The sequence below is a fragment of the Myodes glareolus genome, chromosome 4 (assembly GCF_982192425.1).
Source record: "Myodes glareolus chromosome 4, mMyoGla1.1, whole genome shotgun sequence".
NCBI classification, from domain to species: domain Eukaryota; kingdom Metazoa; phylum Chordata; class Mammalia; order Rodentia; family Cricetidae; genus Myodes; species Myodes glareolus.
The window spans coordinates 106,478,248-106,490,307 of record NC_142029.1 but is presented as its reverse complement, the minus strand read 5'-3'; positions in this window follow the sequence as shown (position 1 = coordinate 106,490,307).

Sequence of the window (12,060 nt, the reverse complement as noted above, 5' to 3'; positions counted from 1 at the left end):
TACACAAAAATGCCTTATTGGTTTTTACTGATGGTTCATTCACAGAAATTGCTGCTCCTGCTTAGATTAATCAAACTACCCGGTTCTTCAGCACAAATTACAAAATTACAGGCTGTTATTGCAGTCTTCTCAGTCTTTTCAAATCAGCACATAAACATTTACATGGATAGTGCTTACCTTGTTCACTCTGCACCACTACTAGAAACTGCAGGACAAATAAAACATATTTCTCAGGCTGGAAAGCTTTTTCAGGAATTACAGATTTTAATCAGAAAAAGAATTTTCCTAATTTTTTTCCTATTTTTTAAGAGCACCTGTGTGCACATTCAGAAATCCCCGGATCCCTTGCTGAGGATAATCAATGTGCTGACATGGCCACTCATGTGCAACTCCTTATTATGCAAACAAGTTAAGAGACCAATAAGGTTACATTGGCTCGATATTACCACCAACTACATCATCTTAATGCTCAAACTCTTTGGCTCATGTAACATATCACCAAAGAACAAGCTAAACAAATAGTTAAACAATGCCCTACATGTGTCCAACATCTTCTATTAACACATCTGGGAGTTAATCATCAAGAGTTTGTCCATAATGCACTATGGCAAATGGATGTGACTCATTTCCCTGAATTTGGGAATCTGAAATATATACATGTTGTAATAGATACTTATAGCAGCTTTATTTTTGCTACTCTGCAATCTGGAGAAGCAACAAACCATGTCATTGCTCACCTACTAACAACATTTTTAGTGCTTGACTGCTCTCAACAAGTAAAAACAGATAATGGTCCCAGATATACTAGTGCAGCCTTTTCTAGATTTTGTAGACAACTTAATATCTCCCACATTATGGGGATTCCTTATAATGTTTAGGGACAAGGCATTGTTGAAAGAACACACCTCATGCTCAAACTTACCATTGATAAAAAAAGGGAGAATGGTACCTCATGAGAGGGTCACCCAGAAACATCCTATCTCATGCCCTATTTATCATTAAATTTTTAAAATTGGATGTGGATGGACGATCCATTTGCTTTTGGCATACAGAAACTCCAAAGAAGTTTGTCAAGGTACTATGGAAGAAACCCATAGATAATTACTGGCATGAGCAAGACCCAAGCCTTATCTGGAGACAAGGGTCAGTATACATTTATTCCAAAAATATGAAATCTGCTAGATGGCTTTCTGAATGCCTAAGTAAACAAATTGATAAAAAAAATAGTGAAAATAATGATCTAACAGAATCCAGGGATGAAGTGTCTCCCTGACAACAAATATTTTTAAATTTCACGTAAAGAAAATGAAGAAATGGACCATGCTATAAGAAATATTGCTGCCTCTGATGTCTTCTGCTGAAGGAGGAGTTGGGCCATCAGCAAATACCAAGACCAGCTACAAGCTTTATTTTGCCCTCCTTGTGAATGCCACAGAGGCAGTAGCAATGTACCGCTCTACCTCCTTCCCTTGTTATCATCCTTGATTGTCTTATTAATTTTCTTTTCACTAAAATTTTTTAAGTTGATGGCATCTGAAAAGCAACAGTTAAATAAAGCAACTAAAATGTAAACAATATGGATCCATGGTCATAAATTGGACATGGCCTACATTAAAGAATATGATAATGTTTAGCTGGTAAGCTGATGCACACATGAGGTACCCAGATAATTATCTTTAAACTTGGAGTGCTGGGCTGGATAGCCACAGATAGGTAACAGGAGGATGTATACCTATGTCAACCATGTCACATAAGATACAAACAGAAGCAAAAGCAGTTCTGTCTTCCTGTGACAGGTGAGGATGGGACTACAGGAGCTCCCCCATTTAAGACAGGCACAGCCCACTCAAGTGACTTTTAGCATTCTAAAAGTTAACAGAAATAAAAAGGGGGACCTGTGGGAGACTTACTGCTCCCTGGATCAGTTTCTCTCACTCGGCTTCTCCTGCTGTTCTGATCTGCCAAATACTAACTCTGCAAGGAGTTATTGCTCCATTGTTCCTTTGTTCTGAACATTCTGACTTTTCTGCATGATGCAGTTAGGAACTTTTTGCCTGACCATTATTAGATCATGGTTAGGTTGCCTAGTAAGTTGCCTAGTTACCCCTTTACACAAGAAGAATTTCCCCCTTTCCCTTACCATTGATTTTCCCTTGAATAAAACAGAATTGATCAGAATCCTGTCTTGTTCTATCTCTTGTGTATCTTGTTCCATCCCATTCTTACTCCCCATCAAGCGTATCCATTGACTTACCCATGGGATAGGGCATAACAGTATGAGTAACATATGAGAAATATTATTGAAGAGTATATTCTTTAACCCATACCAGATGATTTTTATCTGCATTTTTTTCTGGGTATTTATAACTGTTAATCAAACTATAGTAGGTGACAGGAACATTACTGAAACTTTGGATCAATAGATCAGATTGAATGTATTCTGCTTCAGAATTCTTTCTTCTGCGATTAACAGATGATCCAGAACTACAATATTTTCTGTATATGTATCTTCATCAAAGGTAGAAATGTACATTGCAACATGATAAATATATCCTAAAATTGTATCAATATATAAAAATGTTTTATGCAAAGGCAGAAGATGCATCCATACTATATGACAAAATAACTTTGCCTAGATACATATTATAGATGAAAATAGGAACATATTCAATATAATTTAAGTTTGTATCACTATACAAGAATCTATACCAATGTAAATTGCCTATAAATAATAGCTCACAAGTATTCACTCTTTTACTAGTGATCAAATTTTAACAATTTTAAAATTATTATCATTAGGTGTAACATGAAGGGGTCTGTTTGTTGGGGTTTCTGTCCTGCCCAGTACGCCACAGCTGGAAAGTCCCAAAGAAAATCACACAGAGATCTCCATAAGTTATAAAACTTATTGGCCCATTAGTTCAGGCTACTTATTAGCTCTTGTAGCTTATAATAACCATTATTCTTATCTATGTTAGCCACATGGCTCAGTACCTTTTCCAGCAGGGCAGGCTACATCTTACTTCTCGGCAGTCTGGGCAGGAATGGGAAGAATGGGCTTCCTCCTTCCCAGAATTCTGTTCTCATCGCCCTACCTCTACTTCCTGTCTGGTTGACCCACCTATACTTCCTGCCTGACTAATCAGCATTTATTCAAAACAAGATTGACAGAATACAGACAATTCTCCCACACCACATCCCCCTCTTTTTTTAAACAAAAGACAATACCCATAGTCCTTTTTGAGAATGTGGGCATAGTATTCCAGGCTACTTCCAGCTAGTTGGGGGCACTGGCAATCTTACGGGGACCTAAAGAAAATTTAGAGTTATAATCAAGTCCTGAGTGGAGTATCCTGTGAGTCTTGATCATCTCAGGCAACAGTCTTGAATCTGTTCTGGATGTAGAACTCAGACATCCAGGCCATCTGTTCCACCTGAGATTTCTCAGGTGGTTTTCCTTGATCAAACTGGATTTTTCTCAATTCAGAATGAATCCACAGTCCTTCATTTCCTGTGGAAACAAAAGCAAAAGCTCTTCTCCAAAGTAACATACATTTTGACTTCAATTTTGAAGTCAAGGTATTTTCAAAATACCTATCTTGGATTGATTTAGCAGCATTTATAAGCAAATATCTTTTAGTAGCTGTTGCTCCTTCCTCAGCATTCAAACAACTCAAAGAGAGCATAATAGTATACAGTATCAAGATTCTCTGTGTATTTTCCATCTTTATGTGGCTTTACTTTAACCTGTATTTCTTTTATTTTTACTTTTATCTTTTGGCTTTTTGAGACAGGATCTCTGTGTATCTTTGTCTTGGAACTCCCTTTGTAGACCAGGTTATCCTTGAACTCACAGAGATCCCTCTGTCTCTGCCTCCCCAGTGCTGTGATTAAAGACATGTGTAACCACACCTTGAACTCACAGAGATCTGTCTGTCTCTGCCTCCCAGGCATTGGGATTATAGGTGTGTGCTACCACACCTTGAAGTCACAGAGGTCAATCTACCTTTGTCCCTTGAAGTCACAGAGGTTAATCTACCTCTGCCTCCCAAGTGTTGGGATTAAAGTTGTGTACCACCACAGCCAACTACTCTCTTTCTTTCTTCTTTACTTTAAAAACTTTAACTTTTAGCCTGCATATATTTTTAACACACCATAAACTATTTAGAGGTTTCCTTCATCTCTGAATCTCTCTTTACTGTATATCTCTCTTTTTTCTGACCACATGAGTCTTTATGGAGAGGATAAAAGCCATGAGTTTGACAGCTGGATCCAGCCCATTCCTTAGCTTTCTAGCCTCATGGTAGTAGTACCAGGTACATGTTGTAGCCATTTTTATTGCCACAACTCTATGGCGTTTCAAGGTCCTTGCCAGCAAGCAAGCTGCAGCATTCCACTCACAGACCACACTCAGTCAGACTGCCTGCCTGAAAGAGTCATAGTTTGCCCTGGCTAGTTGACCCAAAAAGTCAGCATTTTAAAATGGCACAGCTTTTTTCCTGCTATGGCTGAAAACCGAAAAGCATGCGTTCAGCTTTTCATCAACACCATTTAAATGTTTTGTGGCAGGACTTCTTAAAGCTGAGTCAGGAATCCTCTCTTAGATGAGAGCGCTTGCTTGCCTCTAGCAAGCAGAGCAGACCTGAAAAATTGCTGCTACCAGGAAAACATGCTTTTTTCTTTCCCAAACTTTCTCAGGCTTTCTGTGAATACAGTTATCCATGTGGGCACCATTCTGTAACATGAAGGGGTCTGCTGTTTGCGATTTCTGTCCCGCCCGGTTTCCCATAGCCAGCTAGTCCCAAAGAAAACCACACAGAGATCTTCATAAATTATAAAACTGATTGGCTCATTAGCTCAGGCTACTTATTAGCTCTTGTAGCTTATATTAACCATTATTCTTATCTATGTTAGCCACATGGCTCAGTACCTTTTCCAGCGGGCAGGTTATAACTTGTTTCTCAGTGGTCTGGGCAGGAATGGGAGGAATGGGCTTCCTCCTTCTCAGAAATCTTTTTTCATGGTCCCACCTCTACTTCCTGTCTGGTTGACCCACCTATACGTCATGCCTGGCCAATCACCATTTATTCAAAACATGATTGACAGAATACAGACAATTCTCCCTCACCAATTAGGGAAGAATGTACTTTTGTAGTGAACTAAATGATGCTACTTAAAATATGGCCAGAAATTACCACAATGACATGAGGATTCCCTGTATGATAAATGAAGAAATATATATGTGAAATAAGGGTATTTGGACATTAAAAAAATTCTGTGAAGCGATCATACTTTATATAAGTTAGGCTTGAGTGTGGAAGTTGGAGAAATTGAGATAGCCAAACAAATATCAAATCTGTATTGGTGAAGTTACTGAATAAGTACCAATATTTTCTGATGTTGTCCTACAAATACAATTTAGGATTCAATGATTTATTTTAGTCATAGAATTTTACTATATAAATATGCATTTGACCTTTAAAACCCAAATTCAGTACTGTTGATCAATTCCATACTCTGCAAAATCATTGTTGCTCAGAAATCTATCACATAATACTGGTCATCAGAATATATACTTACTTTTCAACATCTGAAATTTGTAAATTTTGGTTGACACAGTGTTTCTTTGTGTATCTTTATTTGTTACAAAACTAGCTTTATAAATCAGCTTGACCATGAACTAATGATATGATTTTCAATGGCTTGAGTCCATTCACTAAGGTAGTTCATTTTAGATGTTTTCTCTAATAACGTCTTTACAGATAATTACCCTAAAAGTTTAATATTTATATATGTAAAACACATAGGTAACACAAAGATATAAAATCATATTCACATTGCCACTACCTGAAATTGACAAATACCAATTATTTTTTCATATTACTTCAATTTATTAAAGACGATTTTCAGGAAGCTGGAAAGAAGGTTCACTGTTAAAAATGTATTCTGCTCTTACAGGGGACCTGAATTCACTTTCCAGCACCTACTTCAGAAAACTTACACCTGTTGTAGCATATTATTTTAAGGTGTGTTACATTTGTTTATGCTCTGGAACATTTGTTTAATGATGTAAAGATGTGTTGTTTTTGTTCATGATGAATTTGTTTAACTCTGTGAAACTGTGATTCTTTGCCTGTCTAAAGCACTTAATGGTCTAATAAAGATCTGAACAACCAATAGCAATGCAGGAGAAAGGATAGGCAAGGCTGTCAGGCAGAGAGTATGAATAGAAAGAGAATTCTTGAAGGAGTGTGGGAGGAGTAAGAGAAGAACAAAGAAAGATGATGCTAGGAGCCAGCCACTCAGCCATCTATGAAGTAAGCTTTAAAGGCAGTTTACAGAAGTAAAAGAAAGATAAAAGGCCAGAGACAAAAGGTGGAAAGTATAATTTAATATAAGAAAAGGTAGATAGAAATAAGTCAAGTTAAAGTGGGCTTTTTAAGCAATAAAAAATTGAAATAAAATTGGAGAGCATTTTGTCTGATTTGTAACTGTGCTAGCTAGTTGTATGTCAACTTGATACAAGATAGAGGTATCTGAAAAAATGGACAATGCATTGAGAAAATGCCTCCATAGATTCCAGTTGCAAGGTATTTTCTTAATTAGTGATTGTGAGAGGATGGCCCACCACATTGTGGGTGGTGTCATCTCTGGGAAGGTAGACCTGGGTTTTAGAAGAAGCAAGCTGATCAGGAAATGGATAGGAAGCTAGTAAGAAAGGCTGTTCTATGTTTTCTGAATCAGATCCTGCCTCCAGGTTCCCACCCTATTTGAGTTTCTGAATTCCCTCAGTAATGAATAGTGATGAACAAATGAATAAACCCTTCCCTCCTCATGTTTCTTTCGTCATGGTGTTTCATCACGGCAATAGTAACCCTAAGGCAGTAAATCAAAGTGTTTTAATAGTCTGATCTGTAACTTCTGAAAAATAAAACTGCTTTCAATGTATTTTTTGTGGCACTATTGGAATACCAAGCATTGTTATTACAACATTTTATCTTCAAAAATATTTTTTAAGCCATAAGACCAGCTTATCTTCCCCTTTGGGTACTCATACTGTTCCTCCATACAAATAAAATCAGTACTCTGTGTGTGTGTGTGTGTGTGTGTGTGTGTGCGTGTGTTAATATTAAGCAAGCAGGTGAATTTATGCACCAAATAATCTCACTGAAGTTTCAAATTGATTACTAGAAAGTTTATGTGTGTTTGTGTGCACATGTGTGTGTATCAATGGTTTTGTACTCCATATATATTATTTATTTTGAATAGAACTTGATATAACTCTCTGCTTGCCTAGAATGACATTTTTCATTCTATTCTTTCACACTTAGTACTGAAGCTTTCATATTTTTCATTGCTTTTGTTGTGGACTCAGAATCAATTTATTCTCGTTACTTATAAAGGATTAGTTAATGAATCCAATTAGTGTTACCCCAATACACATTAAACATTTTTTCCATTTTATTCTAGTATAATACTGAACTGTTTTTATTAACAATAAATATTTTATGTATTTTCTTGATTTAATCCACATATCTGAATAATATGGTCTAAAACAAAGGCCTATAATTTTGTTTAAATTTGCAATCTCACAAGTATTACACAATATTGTATTGACACTTGTATAGACTTATTATTATATAAGGAATATAATTTTATTACCTCTCAGGGGACTGTCTTGTCTATAGAGAAGACTGATATTCCTCATCTCTCAACATCAAATGATGGTCTGTAATTTTTCATACAATAATGAAGTGTTGTGGGAATTTCCCTAGTCAGATAGTATTTTCATTCTTGAGATGTTATCCTGGTGGTATGGTCTGTGAGGTGGTATTTCATTTGTATTTTAATAAATAATGCTTGTTTGAGGATAAGTAAAACAGTCAACCGGGCAGCATTACAAACCAGGCAGCATTGACACACACCTTTAATCCCAGTAGTAACAATGACACACACCTTTAATCTCAGTAGCCACGCTAGATTGTTATAGAAACCAGGTACACGTGGTATATGCCCTTAATCCAGAAACTAGTGAATATTATAAAACAGGAGGAGACAGCTCTGAGTCTCAGTATCATTCTGAGTTTACTGGAGGCAGGATTGGTACTTTTTATTGATGTAGAGGTAAGAACCAGCATCTGGTCATTTTGCTTTTCTGATCTTCTGGTTCAACCCAAATTTCTGACTCTGAGTTTTTATTAATAATGCATCAGACCTGTCCTAAATTCATAAACAAGTGACCATTACTAAGTAAACTCAATAGGCTGTAATATATACACACACATATACACTCAGTAAAATTTTATATTACTTTTATTTGTCAATCAATAAAATGACTTATACAGAAAATGACATATATACATACATAATTGTGTGTGTTCATATATGTATATGTAAAATAGAATATATGTAATAAAATAAAGAAGAGTTTGTAAATTTGACAGACTTGAAGGACATGGAAATAGTTGTAGTAGAAAGATGTAGAGGTAGAAATATAGATATAGTACCCATGTATGAAATCCTTTAAAAATATTTAAAATTTAAATCAAAGAAAAGTAGAGTTATATAGGTTTATATGAGATGGTATTGTTAGTATTTTTATAGGGAAATGTAGATATTCATATGCCAGCCAAGGAGCCTAATCAAAAGTTAAGGATTTACAATTCATGAAAGGGCTCATCATTAGTAGGTTACTTTTTAGTAAAATCAGCTGAACTTAAAATTATATTTTGAACATTGTGGAAAAATAGAATCTATTTTTAATCAACCCAGTCTATGATGTCAATGTTAACAACCCCTATGTTTTAATTATTTATGTAAAAAATATGTATAGGGTTGCTTTACCTGCATGTATACATTGAATGTCAGAAGATAAGGGTAGATATTCTGGTGTTTGTGAGCCATATGTGGGTAGTGAGATCCGAAACTGAGTCCTCTGGAAAATCAATATTTCACCAAATCATTTTTCTAAGCCCCTATTCTACTAAATATTAAAATATACCACAAGAAGAGAAGTAAGAAAAAAAGGAGATAAATCTGAAGAGCACTGTAAAATGTGATTTTAGAGATGAAAATGAGGGAAGATTTATTAAAAATGTGATGCTGAAATGTAGACCTGATGAAGATTCAAGAGTAATTGATTTTGTAAACTAACATAACTACCTTACACTCCTCAAGTAGAAAAAAGAAAATGTTAAGTCCTGAACATGAGGCCTGACCCATGTCATTCTACTAGATACACCCATGTCACTCTACTAGACAATACATTTTCACACCCTCTGCAGTTTTATGTGACAGATCACTTGTTTATTGTTACTGAAGAGGCTTTGTTTCCATTCATTCATTTGTTTTTTAAAAATACAGTAACATAAAATATTATCGGATAAAATGAAAATGATCAAATTGTAGTTGAACGAAACAAACCAATGGAAGAAGAGCTCAGACACAAGAGTATGAGATGAATCCATAAGCACATTCAGAATTCCCATTTAAACATTAAGCTGGAAGTCAGAATATGTATGAATAGGACCTGACTTATACCATTGCTTGCCCTGTGTACACTGTCTCTATAAGCTCATAACACCTTTGCTCATGGTTTTTAGAGGGCCTTCTTGTCTGTATATCCTTCATTCCATTGGACTCTTACACTCATTCTACCCTGTGTTCCTCAGGGGGGAGGTCTAAAATGGGATGGGTTTGAAGGAGATATCTCATATATAGCTGAATGTTTCCATTTTCTGGAATAATTTTAAGAGTTTTAGTATAAACAATTCCTTGTAAGTCTGGTACAATTCAGCACTAAAACAATCCGTCCTTGGGCTTTTGTAGGATGGGAGACATTTTATTGATGACTTCTAGTTGAGTAAGATTTGTTTAAATTGCTTAAGTGTTATGTATTGAGACAATTATCCATGACCTTTAGATTTTCCATTATGATAAAGTATAGGTTTTAAAGTACAGCCTTGGAATTTTCTTGATTTTTTTTCTCTGTTTGTTGTTATATCACACTTTTCATTTCTAATTTTGTTACTTTGCGTATTCTCTCTTCATATCTTAGTTAATTTGTGTGAGGGATTGTCAATCTTATTGAGTTTCTCAAATATTCAGTTCTCTGTTCATTGATTCTTCGTATTGGGATTTGTTCCTTTTATTAAAAAGTTTTTAGTGTGCTTTTAAGTTGTTAAAAGAAATGTCTTATATCTTTTAATGTATGCTGAATGCTATAGCCTTGCCTGTAAGAATAACCTTTATTGGGTTCAATTACAGAGTTACAGTAATGAAAACAGCTTGGTATTGGCATAAAAACTGGGATGGTGACCAATGAAATGGAATCAAAGACCTGGATATTAATCCACACACCTATGAGCACCTTATTTTTGACAAAATAGCTAAAATTTTAAGAAAAAAGACAGTATCTTCAACAGGTGGTGCTGGCATAACTGGATGTCAACATGTAGAAGAATGAAAATGGATCCATATCTATTCCCTGCACAAAACCAAAGTCCAAATAGATTAAAGACCTCATAAATCAAACCACACCGAACCTGACAGAAGATAAAGTGAAAAGTGTCTTCCTCCAACAAAAAACAGGAAGCAGTTTGAAGAAGAACTACACCCATATTCCTAAATATTGTCTATAATTATTTGTTTACATTTAAAGGGGGATATGATATAGAGATGAATAATTTGCTTTGGTATGGAACTTGATTTATTGATACAAATTTAAGGTCAATTTTGTTATATTGTGTATATGTATTTCTGATCTTGATTAAGGTATTGTGTCTGTTCAGCTCATTTAAAAAATGTAATACATAATTAATACATATAGGTAAATCGATAATTATCTATAATAGTCAAGCTTGTAGTCATGTTAATTAGGTTTCCTAGATATATAGAGATAAATTTCAGTTAGATACATATTATTCAAATCTTTCAGAGACCTTCAGAATGTGACATTTAAAATGTTTTAAAAATTTAAGACTTTTCATGGCAGTGAGACACATATGCTCCTGGCAGAACCAATTACTTCAAATAGGTTCCTTATGGAGTTCATTCCCCATTTAGACAAAAAAATCAGTTTTTGCCTGTACAGCTTGATAAATTAGACATGAAAGATTCACAGAGAAATGACTAATAAACTTGCCTAGTGGTGAGATGATCCTTCAGAGTTACTCCTTCATGAAAGAGTCTGTAAGTCATTCTGAAAGACACAGAAAAAAAGTTACTGAAAAACTGCCAATATAGGTGAAACTGTCTTTGAAATTTCCTGCTTTGTGGAAAAGTATGCTGGATACAATGGGCCTGTAAGCTAAAAATGGATGCTTCAGTGGTACAGAAAAACTTTGGGTAACTGTCCAGGCAGCAAAATGTCTTTGACATTTTTAGAGCTTTGGAAGCTGCTTCCTGCTTACTTCAGTAATATTATACCCTTCTGAAGTCTTTGACGAAGTTGAAGAATTTATAGTCATAGATATAGCTTTTCTTAGTTATGATAAAAAGTAAAATAGATATAAATATTGTAACTGTAATTATTTCTTGATACCTATTTTGTTATATACAATTTTACTATGTTAAGGTTAAAAACTTCCTTTTTATTTAAACAGAAAAGGGGAGGTGATGTGGGATTCCCCTCTATATGATGTGAAACCCATTGGTTAATAAAGGACTGCTTTGGACCTATAGCAGGGCATAACTTAGATAGGTTGGGAAAACTAAGCTGAATGCTGGGAGAAAAGAGGCAGAATCATGGAGAAGCCATGTGGCCCTGCTAGAGACAGATGCTAGAACCTTGCCAGTTAGCCACAAGCCTCATGATAAATATAAAATAATTGAAAAGGGTTAATTTTAGATGTACGAGCTACCAAGCAATATGCTTAAGTAATTGGTGAAGCAATGTTTTAAGTAATATAGTTTTATGTGATTATTTTGTGATTGAGCAGCCAGGAACCAACCTGAAGGCTATTAATACAAGAGGCCATGATTAAGGCAATAAAAAAGGCAGATGAATGCCAGACTATAGAGAATCTTTTTGCTGAATCAGTTTATTAGCAGTCCTTCCAT